Genomic DNA, 17,535 nt, shown 5'->3' on the forward strand with positions numbered 1-17,535 from the left:
TTAGATTTGAGTTTTTGTAAAAGCAGAGTGAGTGGAGAGTAGTCTGAATTGGGTTCTGCAGCTTTACAGCAGCTCACACATTGAACTCAGCTGCCAGCCACAAGCACTTCCACACCAGTGAGGGCGCATCAGTTGTCAGCACATATCAACATCTCCTGCTATGACACCTCACATTGGCCCACGATTTCTGTGTACTTGCTCACCTGCATCAGATGATGTCCTGCAAGGACAGTTGTTGGCTCTTGTCTCAGACCTTCCCCGAGGCGCTTGGGTGAGTGACCAGGCACTCAGCTTGTAGCCTCTACAGTGAGCTTCCACTCACTCTGATAACAGAGAGCACACACTTTCACATATAAGGCAGCACATCTCCTCTAGGTTTCTCAGAGAGGGTTTTCTTAGAGAGGCAAAGTGGGTGGGGCGTATGCAAATTACCCTCTTGGAGTTGGTCAAGACTGGTGAATACTTGATCAAGCATTTTCAATACAATCTATATTTGTTACATAGAATAAACATTACATCAATTTTCACATCTTGGTACGTTTGCTTTGGTGCAAATAATTTGGTAATTTTTGAGCCTATTCTCATTTTCTTCTTCTTGGTTGAGCTTCTGTCCATGAAGTTGTATAAAACGAGCACAGTGTGGCAGCATTACACTGGTACCAGTTTACTTTAATACATCAATGAAAACTTGACCCAGTACTTCGTGTCAGTTTCTGCAACAAAGTTTTTAATTTTAGTGTGTTGTGATGCTGTATGATTAGTAGAACAGTTACTGACATATATAACCAGGATGGCCGAGAGGTTAAGGCGTTGGACTTAAGATCCAATGGACGCATGTCTTCGTGGGTTCGAACCCCACTCCTGGTAGCTTTATGAAAAAGCCATTTATTTAAAATTTAACACTATAAAGACACACACGCGATTATCTTCACTCTCATGTTCTAAACCTAGTAATAGAATAAGACTGTTTCTGAATGGCGAATTTTATTGAATATCTTTATTTGTCCAAGATTTGGCCAAAATGAGTCGTTTCAAGTAACGCAAGGAACTTCTCTCAGCTGATTGGTCAGATGTATCGCTGGAGAAACAACAAAAGATACATGAAGCAGATCTGCTTCTTGCTATCTTGTACGTAAATGTCTATGCACAGACAGAGTAGAAGCTCACTGCAGAGGCTACAAAGCGCGCAGTTACTCTGTCGTTTTGGGGAAAGTCCAAGAAGGTTCAAGAGCCAAAAACTGTCCTTGAGCAAGACATTGTACATTGTACCTAGCAGTTAAAGAAGCAGCCCCGTAATCAGAAGGTTGCCGGTTCAAATCCTGATCCTGAGCAAAGTATTGTCCCCACACACACTACTTGGACCCCTTTCATGACTGCCAAGGGTGATGGGATAAAACCAGAGGACAGTTTGTTGTGTGCAATCAGTTCAGCTATTAGACCTTTTGCTGCTGTCCTGGCTGTGATATTTTGATCATAAGCTTTATAATTTAAGGATGCCAGACTTTTCAGTCAACCAAATTATCTGAGTCAGGTCCCAGATTTTTACATTTCACACTGTAATTCATTATGCATAGCAGTGCATTTCATACACATTTGATCAGCCTTTGGAAGTGATTACGTCATTAGTCTTTTCAAAAGAAAGAATGTTCTTTGCATAGAATAAGCATTGCATCCATGTCCCTACAGAGGCTACAAGCACGCAGTTAATCAGTCGTTTTGGGGAAAAGTCCAAGAAGAGTCCAAGTCAAGAGCCAAAAACTGTCCTTGAGCAAGACATTGTACATTGTACTAAATAAGTGTTTACACAATTGAAACATGAAACCAACTTTGAGATCATACAGACACGTGCATTATGAATGTTAGATTTGAGTTTTTGTAAAAGCAGAGTGAGTGGAGAGTAGTCTGAATTGGGTTCTGCAGCTTTACAGCAGCTCACACATTGAACTCAGCTGCCAGCCACAAGCACTTCCACACCAGTGAGGGCGCATCAGTTGTCAGCACATATCAACATCTCCTGCTATGACACCTCACATTGGCCCACGATTTCTGTGTACTTGCTCACCTGCATCAGATGATGTCCTGCAAGGACAGTTGTTGGCTCTTGTCTCAGACCTTCCCCGAGGTGCTTGGGTGAATGACCAGGCACTCAGCTTGTAGCCACTACAGTGAGCTTCCACTCACTCTGATAACAGAGAGCACACACTTTCACATATAAGGCAGCACATCTCCTCTAGGTTTCTCAGAGAGGGTTTTCTTAGAGAGGCAAAGTGGGTGGGGCGTATGCAAATTACCCTCTTGGAGTTGGTCAAGACTGGTGAATACTTGATCAAGCATTTTCAATACAATCTATATTTGTTACATAGAATAAACATTACATCAATTTTCACATCTTGGTACGTTTGCTTTGGTGCAAATAATTTGGTAATTTTTGAGCCTATTCTCATTTTCTTCTTCTTGGTTGAGCTTCTGTCCATGAAGTTGTATAAAACGAGCACAGTGTGGCAGCATTACACTGGTACCAGTTTACTTTAATACATCAATGAAAACTTGACCCAGTACTTCGTGTCAGTTTCTGCAACAAAGTTTTTAATTTTAGTGTGTTGTGATGCTGTATGATTAGTAGAACAGTTACTGACATATATAACCAGGATGGCCGAGAGGTTAAGGCGTTGGACTTAAGATCCAATGGACGCATGTCTTCGTGGGTTCGAACCCCGCCCCTGGTAGCTTTATGAAAAAGCCATTTATTTAAAAATTAACACTATAAAGACACACACGCGATTATCTTCACTCTCATGTTCTAAACCTAGTAATAGAATAAGACTGTTTCTGAATGGCGAATTTTATTGAATATCTTTATTTGTCCAAGATTTGGCCAAAATGAGTCGTTTCAAGTAACGCAAGGAACTTCTCTCAGCTGATTGGTCAGATGTATCGCTGGAGAAACAACAAAAGAAAATACATGAAGCAGATCTGCTTCTTGCTATCTTGTACGTAAATGTCTATGCACAGACAGAGTAGAAGCTCACTGCAGAGGCTACAAAGCGCGCAGTTACTCTGTCGTTTTGGGGAAAAGTCCAAGAAGGTTCAAGAGCCAAAAACTGTCCTTGAGCAAGACATTGTACATTGTACCTAGCAGTTAAAGAAGCAGCCCCGTAATCAGAAGGTTGCCGGTTCAAATCCTGATCCTGAGCAAAGTATTGTCCCCACACACACACTACTTGGACCCCTTTCATGACTGCCAAGGGTGATGGGATAAAACCAGAGGACAGTTTGTTGTGTGCAATCAGTTCAGCTATTAGACCTTTTGCTGCTGTCCTGGCTGTGATATTTTGATCATAAGCTTTATAATTTAAGGATGCCAGACTTTTCAGTCAACCAAATTATCTGAGTCAGGTCCCAGATTTTTACATTTCACACTGTAATTCATTATGCATAGCAGTGCATTTCATACACATTTGATCAGCCTTTGGAAGTGATTACGTCATTAGTCTTTTCAAAAGAAAGAATGTTCTTTGCATAGAATAAGCATTGCATCCATGTCCCTACAGAGGCTACAAAGCACGCAGTTACTCAGTCGTTTTGGGGAAAAGTCCAAGAAGAGTCCAAGTCAAGAGCCAAAAACTGTCCTTGAGCAAGACATTGTACATTGTACTAAATAAGTGTTTACACAATTGAAACATGAAACCAACTTTGAGATCATACAGACACGTGCATTATGAATGTTAGATTTGAGTTTTTGTAAAAGCAGAGTGAGTGGAGAGTAGTCTGAATTGGGTTCTGCAGCTTTACAGCAGCTCACACATTGAACTCAGCTGCCAGCCACAAGCACTTCCACACCAGTGAGGGCGCATCAGTTGTCAGCACATATCAACGTCTCCTGCTATGACACCTCACATTGGCCCACGATTTCTGTGTACTTGCTCACCTGCATCAGATGATGTCCTGCAAGGACAGTTGTTGGCTCTTGTCTCAGACCTTCCCCGAGGCGCTTGGGTGAGTGACCAGGCACTCAGCTTGTAGCCTCTACAGTGAGCTTCCACTCACTCTGATAACAGAGAGCACACACTTTCACATATAAGGCAGCACATCTCCTCCAGGTTTCTCAGAGAGGGTTTTCTTAGAGAGGCAAAGTGGGTGGGGCGTATGCAAATTACCCTCTTGGAGTTGGTCAAGACTGGTGAATACTTGATCAAGCATTTTCAATACAATCTATATTTGTTACATAGAATAAACATTACATCAATTTTCACATCTTGGTACGTTTGGTTTGGTGCAAATAATTTGGTAATTTTTGAGCCTATTCTCATTTTCTTCTTCTTGGTTGAGCTTCTGTCCATGAAGTTGTATAAAACGAGCACAGTGTGGCAGCATTACACTGGTACCAGTTTACTTTAATACATCAATGAAAACTTGACCCAGTACTTCGTGTCAGTTTCTGCAACAAAGTTTTTAATTTTAGTGTGTTGTGATGCTGTATGATTAGTAGAACAGTTACTGACATATATAACCAGGATGGCCGAGAGGTTAAGGCGTTGGACTTAAGATCCAATGGACGCATGTCTTCGTGGGTTCGAACCCCACTCCTGGTAGCTTTATGAAAAAGCCATTTATTTAAAAATTAACACTATGAAGACACACACGCGATTATCTTCACTCTCATGTTCTAAACCTAGTAATAGAATAAGACTGTTTCTGAATGGCGAATTTTATTGAATATCTTTATTTGTCCAAGATTTGGCCAAAATGAGTCGTTTCAAGTAATGCAAGGAACTTCTCTCAGCTGATTGGTCAGATGTATCGCTGGAGAAACAACAAAAGAAAATACATGAAGCAGATCTGCTTCTTGCTATCTTGTACGTAAATGTCTATGCACAGACAGAGTAGAAGCTCACTGCAGAGGCTACAAAGCGCGCAGTTACTCTGTCGTTTTGGGGAAAAGTCCAAGAAGGTTCAAGAGCCAAAAACTGTCCTTGAGCAAGACATTGTACATTGTACCTAGCAGTTAAAGAAGCAGCCCCGTAATCAGAAGGTTGCCGGTTCAAATCCTGATCCTGAGCAAAGTATTGTCCCCACACACACTACTTGGACCCCTTTCATGACTGCCAAGGGTGATGGGATAAAACCAGAGGACAGTTTGTTGTGTGCAATCAGTTCAGCTATTAGACCTTTTGCTGCTGTCCTGGCTGTGATATTTTGATCATAAGCTTTATAATTTAAGGATGCCAGACTTTTCAGTCAACCAAATTATCTGAGTCAGGTCCCAGATTTTTACATTTCACACTGTAATTCATTATGCATAGCAGTGCATTTCATACACATTTGATCAGCCTTTGGAAGTGATTACGTCATTAGTCTTTTCAAAAGAAAGAATGTTCTTTGCATAGAATAAGCATTGCATCCATGTCCCTACAGAGGCTACAAAGCACGCAGTTACTCAGTCGTTTTGGGGAAAAGTCCAAGAAGAGTCCAAGTCAAGAGCCAAAAACTGTCCTTGAGCAAGACATTGTACATTGTACTAAATAAGTGTTTACACAATTGAAACATGAAACCAACTTTGAGATCATACAGACACGTGCATTATGAATGTTAGATTTGAGTTTTTGTAAAAGCAGAGTGAGTGGAGAGTAGTCTGAATTGGGTTCTGCAGCTTTACAGCAGCTCACACATTGAACTCAGCTGCCAGCCACAAGCACTTCCACACCAGTGAGGGCGCATCAGTTGTCAGCACATATCAACGTCTCCTGCTATGACACCTCACATTGGCCCACGATTTCTGTGTACTTGCTCACCTGCATCAGATGATGTCCTGCAAGGACAGTTGTTGGCTCTTGTCTCAGACCTTCCCCGAGGCGCTTGGGTGAGTGACCAGGCACTCAGCTTGTAGCCTCTACAGTGAGCTTCCACTCACTCTGATAACAGAGAGCACACACTTTCACATATAAGGCAGCACATCTCCTCTAGGTTTCTCAGAGAGGGTTTTCTTAGAGAGGCAAAGTGGGTGGGGCGTAAGCAAATTACCCTCTTGGAGTTGGTCAAGACTGGCGAATACTTGATCAAGCATTTTCAATACAATCTATATTTGTTACATAGAATAAACATTACATCAATTTTCACATCTTGTTACGTTTGTTTTGGTGCAAATAATTTGGTAATTTTTGAGCCTATTCTCATTTTCTTCTTCTTGGTTGAGCTTCTGTCCATGAAGTTGTATTAAACGAGCACAGTGTGGCAGCATTACACTGGTACCAGTTTACTTTAATACATCAATGAAAACTTGACCCAGTACTTCGTGTCAGTTTCTGCAACAAAGTTTTTAATTTTAGTGTGTTGTGATGCTGTATGATTAGTAGAACAGTTACTGACATATATAACCAGGATGGCCGAGAGGTTAAGGCGTTGGACTTAAGATCCAATGGACGCATGTCTTCGTGGGTTCGAACCCCACTCCTGGTAGCTTTATGAAAAAGCCATTTATTTAAAAATTAACACTATAAAGACACACACGCGATTATCTTCACTCTCATGTTCTAAACCTAGTAAAAGAATAAGACTGCTTCTGAATGGGGAATTTTATTGACTATCTTTATTTGTCCAAGATTTGGCCAAAATGAGTCGTTTCAAATAACGCAAGGAACTTCTCTCAGCTGATTGGTCAGATGTATCGCTGGAGAAACAACAAAAGAAAATACATGAAGCAGATCTGCTTCTTGCTATCTTGTACGTAAATGTCTATGCACAGACAGAGTAGAAGCTCACTGCAGAGGCTACAAAGCGCGCAGTTACTCTGTCGTATTGGGGAAAAGTCCAAGAAGGTTCAAGAGCCAAAAACTGTCCTTGAGCAAGACATTGTACATTGTACCTAGCAGTTAAAGAAGCAGCCCCGTAATCAGAAGGTTGCCGGTTCAAATCCTGATCCTGAGCAAAGTATTGTCCCCACACACACTACTTGGACCCCTTTCATGGCTGCCAAGGGTGATGGGATAAAATCAGAGGACAGTTTGTTGTGTGCAATCAGTTCAGCTATTAGACCTTTTGCTGCTGTCCTGTCTGTGATATTTTGATCATAAGCTTTATAATTTAAGGATGCCAGACTTTTCAGTCAACCAAATTATCTGAGTCAGGTCCCAGATTTTTACATTTCACTCTGTAATTCATTATTCATAGCAGTGCATTTAATACACATTTGATCAACCTTTGGAAGTGAATACGTCATTGGTCTTTTCAAAACAAAGAATGTTCTTTGCATAGAATAAGCATTGCATCCATGTCCCTACAGAGGCTACAAAGCACGCAGTTACTCAGTCGTTTTGGGGAAAAGTCCAAGAAAAGTCCAAGTCAAGAGCCAAAAACTGTCCTTGAGCAAGACATTGTACATTGTACTAAATAAGCCAGAAAGTGTTTACACAATTGAAACATGAAACCAACTTTGAGATCATACAGACACGTGCATTATGAATGTTAGATTTGAGTTTTTGTAAAAGCAGAGTGAGTGGAGAGTAGTCTGAATTGGGTTCTGCAGCTTTACAGCAGCTCACACATTGAACTCAGCTGCCAGCCACAAGCACTTCCACACCAGTGAGGGCGCATCAGTTGTCAGCACATATCAACGTCTCCTGCTATGACACCTCACATTGGCCCACGATTTCTGTGTACTTGCTCACCTGCATCAGATGATGTCCTGCAAGGACAGTTGTTGGCTCTTGTCTCAGACCTTCCCCGAGGTGCTTGGGTGAATGACCAGGCACTCAGCTTGTAGCCTCTACAGTGAGCTTCCACTCACTCCGATAACAGAGAGCACACACTTTCACATATAAGGCAGCACATCTCCTCTAGGTTTCTCAGAGAGGGTTTTCTTAGAGAGGCAAAGTGGGTGGGGCGTATGCAAATTACCCTCTTGGAGTTGGTCAAGACTGGTGAATACTTGATCAAGTATTTTCAATACAATCTATATTTGTTACATAGAATAAACATTACATCAATTTTCACATCTTGGTACGTTTGCTTTGGTGCAAATAATTTGGTAATTTTTGAGCCTATTCTCATTTTCTTCTTCTTGGTTGAGCTTCTGTCCATGAAGTTGTATAAAACGAGCACAGTGTGGCAGCAGTACACTGGTACCAGTTTACTTTAATACATCAATGAAAACTTGACCCAGTACTTCGTGTCAGTTTCTGCAACAAAGTTTTTAATTTTAGTGTGTTGTGATGCTGTATGATTAGTAGAACAGTTACTGACATATATAACCAGGATGGCCGAGAGGTTAAGGCGTTGGACTTAAGATCCAATGGACGCATGTCTTCGTGGGTTCGAACCCCACTCCTGGTAGCTTTATGAAAAAGCCATTTATTTAAAAATTAACACTATGAAGACACACACGCGATTATCTTCACTCTCATGTTCTAAACCTAGTAATAGAATAAGACTGTTTCTGAATGGTGAATTTTATTGAATATCTTTATTTGTCCAAGATTTGGCCAAAATGAGTCGTTTCAAGTAATGCAAGGAACTTCTCTCAGCTGATTGGTCAGATGTATCGCTGGAGAAACAACAAAAGAAAATACATAAAGCAGATCTGCTTCTTGCTATCTTGTACGTAAATGTCTATGCACAGACAGAGTAGAAGCTCACTGCAGAGGCTACAAAGCGCGCAGTTACTCTGTCGTTTTGGGGAAAAGTCCAAGGAGGTTCAAGAGCCAAAAACTGTCCTTGAGCAAGACATTGTACATTGTACCTAGCAGTTAAAGAAGCAGCCCCATAATCAGAAGGTTGCCAGTTAAAATCCTGATCCTGAGCAAAGTATTGTCCCCACACACACTACTTGGACCCCTTTCATGACTGCCAAGTGTGATGGGATAAAACCAGAGGACAGTTTGTTGTGTGCAATCAGTTCAGCTATTAGACCTTTTGCTGCTGTCCTGGCTGTGATATTTTGATCATAAGCTTTATAATTTAAGGATGCCAGACCTTTCAGTCAACCAAATTATCTGAGTCAGGTCCCAGATTTTTACATTTCACACTGTAATTCATTATGCATAGCAGTGCATTTCATACACATTTGATCAGCCTTTGGAAGTGATTACGTCATTAGTCTTTTCAAAAGAAAGAATGTTCTTTGCATAGAATAAGCATTGCATCCATGTCCCTACAGAGGCTACAAAGCACGCAGTTACTCAATCGTTTTGGGGAAAAGTCCAAGAAGAGTCCAAGTCAAGAGCCAAAAACTGTCCTTGAGCAAGACATTGTACATTGTACTAAATAAGTGTTTACACAATTGAAACATGAAACCAACTTTGAGATCATACAGACACGTGCATTATGAATGTTAGATTTGAGTTTTTGTAAAAGCAGAGTGAGTGGAGAGTAGTCTGAATTGGGTTCTGCAGCTTTACAGCAGCTCACACATTGAACTCAGCTGCCAGCCACAAGCACTTCCACACCAGTGAGGGCGCATCAGTTGTCAGCACATATCAACATCTCCTGCTATGACACCTCACATTGGCTCACGATTTCTGTGTACTTGCTCACCTGCATCAGATGATGTCCTGCAAGGACAGTTGTTGGCTCTTGTCTCAGACCTTCCCCGAGGCGCTTGGGTGAGTGACCAGGCACTCAGCTTGTAGCCTCTACAGTGAGCTTTCACTCACTCTGATAACAGAGAGCACACACTTTCACATATAAGGCAGCACATCTCCTCCAGGTTTCTCAGAGAGGGTTTTCTTAGAGAGGCAAAGTGGGTGGGGCGTATGCAAATTACCCTCTTGGAGTTGGTCAAGACTGGTGAATACTTGATCAAGCATTTTCAATACAATCTATATTTGTTACATAGAATAAACATTACATCAATTTTCACATCTTGGTACATTTGCTTTGGTGCAAATAATTTGGGAATTTTTGAGCCTATTCTCATTTTTTTCTTCTTGGTTGAGCTTCTGTCCATGAAGTTGTATATAACAAGCACAGTGTGGCAGCAGTACACTGGTACCAGTTTACTTTAATACATCAATGAAAACTTGACCCAGTACTTCGTGTCAGTTTCTGCAACAAAGTTTTTAATTTTAGTGTGTTGTGATGCTGTATGATTAGTAGAACAGTTACTGACATATATAACCAGGATGGCCGAGAGGTTAAGGCGTTGGACTTAAGATCCAATGGACGCATGTCTTTGTGGGTTCGAACCCCACTCCTGGTAGCTTTATGAAAAAGCCATTTATTTAAAAATTAACACTATAAAGACACACACGCGATTATCTTCACTCTCATGTTCTAAACCTAGTAATAGAATAAGACTGTTTCTGAATGGCGAATTTTATTGAATATCTTTATTTGTCCAAGATTTGGCCAAAATGAGTCGTTTCAAGTAATGCAAGGAACTTCTCTCAGCTGATTGGTCAGATGTATCGCTGGAGAAACAACAAAAGAAAATACATAAAGCAGATCTGCTTCTTGCTATCTTGTACGTAAATGTCTATGCACAGACAGAGTAGAAGCTCACTGCAGAGGCTACAAAGCGCGCAGTTACTCTGTCGTTTTGGGGAAAAGTCCAAGGAGGTTCAAGAGCCAAAAACTGTCCTTGAGCAAGACATTGTACATTGTACCTAGCAGTTAAAGAAGCAGCCCCATAATCAGAAGGTTGCCAGTTAAAATCCTGATCCTGAGCAAAGTATTGTCCCCACACACACTACTTGGACCCCTTTCATGACTGCCAAGTGTGATGGGATAAAACCAGAGGACAGTTTGTTGTGTGCAATCAGTTCAGCTATTAGACCTTTTGCTGCTGTCCTGGCTGTGATATTTTGATCATAAGCTTTATAATTTAAGGATGCCAGACCTTTCAGTCAACCAAATTATCTGAGTCAGGTCCCAGATTTTTACATTTCACACTGTAATTCATTATGCAGTGCATTTCATACACATTTGATCAGCCTTTGGAAGTGATAACGTCATTAGTCTTTTCAAAAGAAAGAATGTTCTTTGCATAGAATAAGCATTGCATCCATGTCCCTACAGAGGCTACAAAGCACGCAGTTACTCAATCGTTTTGGGGAAAAGTCCAAGAAGAGTCCAAGTCAAGAGCCAAAAACTGTCCTTGAGCAAGACATTGTACATTGTACTAAATAAGTGTGTACACAATTGAAACATGAAACCAACTTTGAGATCATACAGACACGTGCATTATGAATGTTAGATTTGAGTTTTTGTAAAAGCAGAGTGAGTGGAGAGTAGTCTGAATTGGGTTCTGCAGCTTTACAGCAGCTCACACATTGAACTCAGCTGCCAGCCACAAGCACTTCCACACCAGTGAGGGCGCATCAGTTGTCAGCACATATCAACATCTCCTGCTATGACACCTCACATTGGCTCACGATTTCTGTGTACTTGCTCACCTGCATCAGATGATGTCCTGCAAGGACAGTTGTTGGCTCTTGTCTCAGACCTTCCCCAAGGCGCTTGGGTGAGTGACCAGGCACTCAGCTTGTAGCCTCTACAGTGAGCTTTCACTCACTCTGATAACAGAGAGCACACACTTTCACATATAAGGCAGCACATCTCCTCCAGGTTTCTCAGAGAGGGTTTTCTTAGAGAGGCAAAGTGGGTGGGGCGTATGCAAATTACCCTCTTGGAGTTGGTCAAGACTGGTGAATACTTGATCAAGCATTTTCAATACAATCTATATTTGTTACATAGAATAAACATTACATCAATTTTCACATCTTGGTACATTTGCTTTGGTGCAAATAATTTGGGAATTTTTGAGCCTATTCTCATTTTTTTCTTCTTGGTTGAGCTTCTGTCCATGAAGTTGTATATAACAAGCACAGTGTGGCAGCAGTACACTGGTACCAGTTTACTTTAATACATCAATGAAAACTTGACCCAGTACTTCGTGTCATTTTCTGCAACAAAGTTTTTAATTTTAGTGTGTTGTGATGCTGTATGATTAGTAGAACAGTTACTGACATATATAACCAGGATGGCCGAGAGGTTAAGGCGTTGGACTTAAGATCCAATGGACGCATGTCTTCGTGGGTTCGAACCCCACTCCTGGTAGCTTTATGAAAAAGCCATTTATTTAAAAATTAACACTATAAAGACACACACGCGATTATCTTCACTCTCATGTTCTAAACCTAGTAATAGAATAAGACTGTTTCTGAATGGCGAATTTTATTGAATATCTTTATTTGTCCAAGATTTGGCCAAAATGAGTCGTTTCAAGTAATGCAAGGAACTTCTCTCAGCTGATTGGTCAGATGTATCGCTGGAGAAACAACAAAAGAAAATACATAAAGCAGATCTGCTTCTTGTTATCTTGTACGTAAATGTCTATGCACAGACAGAGTAGAAGCTCACTGCAGAGGCTACAAAGCGCGCAGTTACTCTGTCGTTTTGGGGAAAAGTCCAAGGAGGTTCAAGAGCCAAAAACTGTCCTTGAGCAAGACATTGTACATTGTACCTAGCAGTTAAAGAAGCAGCCCCATAATCAGAAGGTTGCCAGTTCAAATCCTGATCCTGAGCAAAGTATTGTCCCCACACACACTACTTGGACCCCTTTCATGACTGCCAAGGGTGATGGGATAAAACCAGAGGACAGTTTGTTGTGTGCAATCAGTTCAGCTATTAGACCTTTTGCTGCTGTCCTGGCTGTGATATTTTGATCATAAGCTTTATAATTTAAGGATGCCAGACTTTTCAGTCAACCAAATTATCTGAGTCAGGTCCCAGATTTTTACATTTCACACTGTAATTCATTATGCAGTGCATTTCATACACATTTGATCAGCCTTTGGAAGTGATTACGTCATTAGTCTTTTCAAAAGAAAGAATGTTCTTTGCATAGAATAAGCATTGCATCCATGTCCCTACAGAGGCTACAAAGCACGCAGTTACTCAGTCGTTTTGGGGAAAAGTCCAAGAAGAGTCCAAGTCAAGAGCCAAAAACTGTCCTTGAGCAAGACATTGTACATTGTACTAAATAAGTGTTTACCCAATTGAAACATGAAACCAACTTTGAGATCATACAGACACGTGCATTATGAATGTTAGATTTGAGTTTTTGTAAAAGCAGAGTGAGTGGAGAGTAGTCTGAATTGGGTTCTGCAGCTTTACAGCAGCTCACACATTGAACTCAGCTGCCAGCCACAAGCACTTCCACACCAGTGAGGGCGCATCAGTTGTCAGCACATATCAACGTCTCCTGCTATGACACCTCACATTGGCTCACGATTTCTGTGTACTTGCTCACCTGCATCAGATGATGTCCTGCAAGGACAGTTGTTGGCTCTTGTCTCAGACCTTCCCCGAGGCGCTTGGGTGAATGACCAGGCACTCAGCTTGTAGCCTCTACAGTGAGCTTTCACTCTCTCTGATAACAGAGAGCACACACTTTCACATATAAGGCAGCACATCTCCTCCAGGTTTCTCAGAGAGGGTTTTCTTAGAGAGGCAAAGTGGGTGTGGCGTATGCAAATTACCCTCTTGGAGTTGGTCAAGACTGGTGAATACTTGATCAAGCATTTTCAATACAATCTATATTTGTTACATAGAATAAACATTACATCAATTTTCACATCTTGGTACGTTTGCTTTGGTGCAAATAATTTGGTAATTTTTGAGCCTATTCTCATTTTCTTCTTCTTGGTTGAGCTTCTGTCCATGAAGTTGTATTAAATGAGCACAGTATGGCAGCATTACACTGGTACCAGTTTACTTTAATACATCAATGAATACTTGACCCAGTACTTCGTGTCAGTTTCTGCAACAAAGTTTTTAATTTTAGTGTGTTGTGATGCTGTATGATTAGTAGAAAAGATACTGACATATATAACCAGGATGGCCGAGAGGTTAAGGTGTTGGACTTAAGATCCAATGGACGCATGTCTTCGTGGGTTCGAACCCCACTCCTGGTAGCTTTATGAAAAAGCCATTTATTTAAAAATTAACACTATAAAGACACACACGCGATTATCTTCACTCTCATGTTCTAAACCTAGTAATAGAATAAGACTGTTTCTGAATGGTGAATTTTATTGAATATTTTTATTTTGTCCAAGATTTGGCCAAAATGAGTCGTTTCAAATAACGCAATAAAGCATTGCATCCATGTCCCTACAGAGGCTACAAAGCACGCAGTTACTCAGTCGTTTTGGGGAAAAGTCCAAGAAGAGTCCAAGTCAAGAGCCAAAAACTGTCCTTGAGCAAGACATTGTACATTGTACTAAATAAGCCAGAAAGTGTTTACACAATTGAAACATGAAACCAACTTTGAGATCATACAGACACGTGCATTATGAATGTTAGATTTGAGTTTTTGTAAAAGCAGAGTGAGTGGAGAGTAGTCTGAATTGGGTTCTGCAGCTTTACAGCAGCTCACACATTGAACTCACCTGCCAGCCACAAGCACTTCCACACCAGTGAGGGCGCATCAGTTGTCAGCACATATCAACGTCTCCTGCTGTGACACCTCACATTGGCTCACGATTTCTGTGTACTTGCTCACCTGCATCAGATGATGTCCTGCAAGGACAGTTGTTGGCTCTTGTCTCAGACCTTCCCCGAGGCGCTTGAGTGAGTGACCAGGCACTCAGCTTGTAGCCTCTACAGTGAGCTTCCACTCACTCTGATAACAGAGAGCACACACTTTCACATATAAGGCAGCACATCTCCTCTAGGTTTCTCAGAGAGGGTTTTCTTAGAGAGGCAAAGTGGGTGGGGCGTATGCAAATTACCCTCTTGGAGTTGGTCAAGACTGGTGAATACTTGATCAAGCATTTTCAATACAATCTATATTTGTTACATAGAATAAACATTACATCAATTTTCACATCTTGGTACGTTTGCTTTGGTGCAAATAATTTGGTAATTTTTGAGCCTATTCTCATTTTCTTCTTCTTGGTTCAAATTCAAATTCAAATTTTTCTTGTCACATACACAGTCATACACGGTATGATGTGCAGTGAAATGCTTTCTGCAACTGCTACAGACCACAGTATTGCAAATGTTGCAAGTAAACAGTGAACCAATATGCAAATATTGCAAACATAACCAAGTATTACACTTTTACGTCTTTAACATAAAATATGTGTAACTGGTAGGGTGAAGGTGTGCAAATGAGTTACAGTTTTTACAATGTTTAAAGAAAGAAGAAAGCCATAAAGAAAGAGCAGTAAGGACCTAAAAAGCGCAGAGTCATTTTGTGCAAAGTGGTTTCGTGCAAAAGAGTCCGGAGTGATTGGAGGTGAAAGTGCATGAGTTCTATGTACTCTTGATGTTGAGAGCTTGGACAGCCTGCGGGAAGAAGCTCCTCCTCATTCTCTCTGTGTTGGACTTCAGGGAGCGAAAGCGCTTCCCTGATCGCAGCAGAGAGAAGAGTCCATTGTTGGGGTGGGTGAGGTCCTTCACTATCTTCCTGGCCCTGGTGCAGCACCGTTTGCTGTAGATAGATTGAAGGTCAGGGAGCTTGGTACGGATGATTCGTTCGGCTGATCGAACCACCCTCTGTAGGGCTCGCCTGTCCTTCATGGTGCTGTTCCCGAACCAGGTTGAGATATTTCCCATCAGGATGCTCTCTATGGTGCAGGAGTAGAAGTTCCTGAGCACCTTGGAGGGCAGTCTGAAGTCTCTCAGGCGTCTGAGGTGGTAGAGACGCTGCCTGGCCTTTTTCACCACGGTGTTGATGTGACAGGTCCTGCGTGATGTTAACACCGAGGTAACGGAAGCTGTCCACTCTCTCCACTGGGCTCCTGTTGATGACAGGGGTCTGGTAGGTCCTCTCCTGCTTTGTACTGAAGTCCACTATTAACTCCTTTGTCTTGCTGACGTTCAGGTGGAGATTGTTCCTCTGGCACCAGTTCGCCAGATTTCCAACCTCCTCCAGGTAGGCCGTCTCATCGTTGTCAGAGATCAGGCCCACCACGACAGTGTCGTCAGCAAACTTGATGATGGTGGTGGAGCTAGTAGTGGCTGTACAGTTGAGCTTCTGTCCATGAAGTTGTATAAAACGAGCACAGTGTGGCAGCATTACACTGGTACCAGTTTACTTTAATACATCAATGAAAACTTGACCCAGTACTTCGTGTCAGTTTCTGCAACAAAGTTTTTAATTTTAGTGTGTTGTGATGCTGTATGATTAGTAGAACAGATACTGACATATATAACCAGGATGGCCGAGAGGTTAAGGCGTTGGACTTAAGATCCAATGGACGCATGTCTTCGTGGGTTCGAACCCCACTCCTGGTAGCTTTATGAAAAAGCCATTTATTTAAAAATTAACACTATAAAGACACACACGCGATTATCTTTACTCTCATGTTCTAAACCTAGTAATAGAATAAGACTGTTTCTGAATGGCGAATTTTATTGAGTATCTTTATTTTGTCCAAGATTTGGCCAAAATGAGTCGTTTCAAATAACGCAAGGAACTTCTCTCAGCTGATTGGTCAGATGTATCGCTGGAGAAACAACAAAAGAAAATACATGAAGCAGATCTGCTTCTTGCTATCTTGTACGTAAATGTCTATGCACAGACAGAGTAGAAGCTCACTGCAGAGGCTACAAAGCGCGCAGTTACTCTGTCGTTTTGGGGAAAAGTCCAAGAAGGTTCAAGAGCCAAAAACTGTCCTTGAGCAAGACATTGTACATTGTACCTAGCAGTTAAAGAAGCAGCCCCGTAATCAGAAGGTTGCCGGTTCAAATCCTGATCCTGAGCAAAGTATTGTCCCCACACACACTACTTGGACCCCTTTCATGGCTGCCAAGGGTGATGGGATAAAACCAGAGGACAGTTTGTTGTGTGCAATCAGTTCAGCTATTAGACCTTTTGCTGCTGTCCTGGCTGTGATATTTTGATCATAAGCTTTATAATTTAAGGATGCCAGACTTTTCAGTCAACCAACTTATCTGATTCAGGTCCCAGATTTTTACATTTCACACTGTAATTCATTATGCATAGCAGTGCATTTCATACACATTTGATCATCCTTTTGGAAGTGAATACATCATTAGGCTTTTCAAAGGAATTAATGTTGTTTGGATAGAATAAGCATTGCATCCATTTTCACATCGAAGTATCATTTTTTTTGAGCATGTTGTCATTTTCTTCTTGGTTGAGCTTCTGTCCATGAAGTTGCATAAAATGAGCACAGTGTGGCAGCAGTACACTGGTACCGGTTTACTTTAATGCATGAATAAAAATGGCCGAGAGGTTAAGGTGTTGGACTTAAGATCCAATGGATGCATGTCTTTGTGGGTTCGAACCCCAGTCCTGGTAGCTTTATGAAAAACCTATTTCTTTATAAATGAACACTATAAAGACACACACAATCATCTACAATTTCATGTTCTAAACCTAGTATCAGACTAAGACTGTTTCTGAATGGTGAATTCTATTGAAGATATTTATTTGTCTAAGATGTGCCTTAATCCATAAATGAGAACAATACCTGGTGTCAAAGAGGTCCTATAGAATATGTTTGTGTTTTAGAAAGATGCACTACTTTTAGTAGAAAGGTTCTTAATATATGTAACCAGGATGGC

At 41.3% G+C, this 17,535-nt stretch overlaps 9 non-coding genes across 9 annotated transcripts; all 9 read left to right on the forward strand.

The window, feature by feature from the left end:
• The first annotated feature begins 784 nt into the window (after positions 1–784).
• On the forward strand, positions 785–867 carry trnal-uaa (transfer RNA leucine (anticodon UAA)). Its single transcript has one exon. It is a non-coding gene; the product is annotated as a tRNA-Leu (tRNA).
• Positions 868–2,643: 1,776 nt separating this feature from the next.
• On the forward strand, positions 2,644–2,726 carry trnal-uaa (transfer RNA leucine (anticodon UAA)). The gene has a single exon. It is a non-coding gene; the product is annotated as a tRNA-Leu (tRNA).
• A 1,783-nt stretch (positions 2,727–4,509) lies between these two features.
• Positions 4,510–4,592, forward strand: trnal-uaa (transfer RNA leucine (anticodon UAA)). Its single transcript has one exon. It is a non-coding gene; the product is annotated as a tRNA-Leu (tRNA).
• A 1,781-nt stretch (positions 4,593–6,373) lies between these two features.
• trnal-uaa (transfer RNA leucine (anticodon UAA)) lies at positions 6,374–6,456 on the forward strand. The gene has a single exon. It is a non-coding gene; the product is annotated as a tRNA-Leu (tRNA).
• A 1,789-nt stretch (positions 6,457–8,245) lies between these two features.
• trnal-uaa (transfer RNA leucine (anticodon UAA)) lies at positions 8,246–8,328 on the forward strand. The gene has a single exon. It is a non-coding gene; the product is annotated as a tRNA-Leu (tRNA).
• A 1,781-nt stretch (positions 8,329–10,109) lies between these two features.
• Positions 10,110–10,192, forward strand: trnal-uaa (transfer RNA leucine (anticodon UAA)). The gene has a single exon. It is a non-coding gene; the product is annotated as a tRNA-Leu (tRNA).
• Positions 10,193–11,968: 1,776 nt separating this feature from the next.
• trnal-uaa (transfer RNA leucine (anticodon UAA)) lies at positions 11,969–12,051 on the forward strand. Its single transcript has one exon. It is a non-coding gene; the product is annotated as a tRNA-Leu (tRNA).
• Positions 12,052–13,827: 1,776 nt separating this feature from the next.
• On the forward strand, positions 13,828–13,910 carry trnal-uaa (transfer RNA leucine (anticodon UAA)). Its single transcript has one exon. It is a non-coding gene; the product is annotated as a tRNA-Leu (tRNA).
• Positions 13,911–16,156: 2,246 nt separating this feature from the next.
• Positions 16,157–16,239, forward strand: trnal-uaa (transfer RNA leucine (anticodon UAA)). Its single transcript has one exon. It is a non-coding gene; the product is annotated as a tRNA-Leu (tRNA).
• The last annotated feature ends 1,296 nt before the right edge of the window (positions 16,240–17,535 follow it).

Source organism: Denticeps clupeoides, chromosome 4 (assembly GCF_900700375.1).
Source record: "Denticeps clupeoides chromosome 4, fDenClu1.1, whole genome shotgun sequence".
Lineage (NCBI taxonomy): Eukaryota > Metazoa > Chordata > Actinopteri > Clupeiformes > Denticipitidae > Denticeps > Denticeps clupeoides.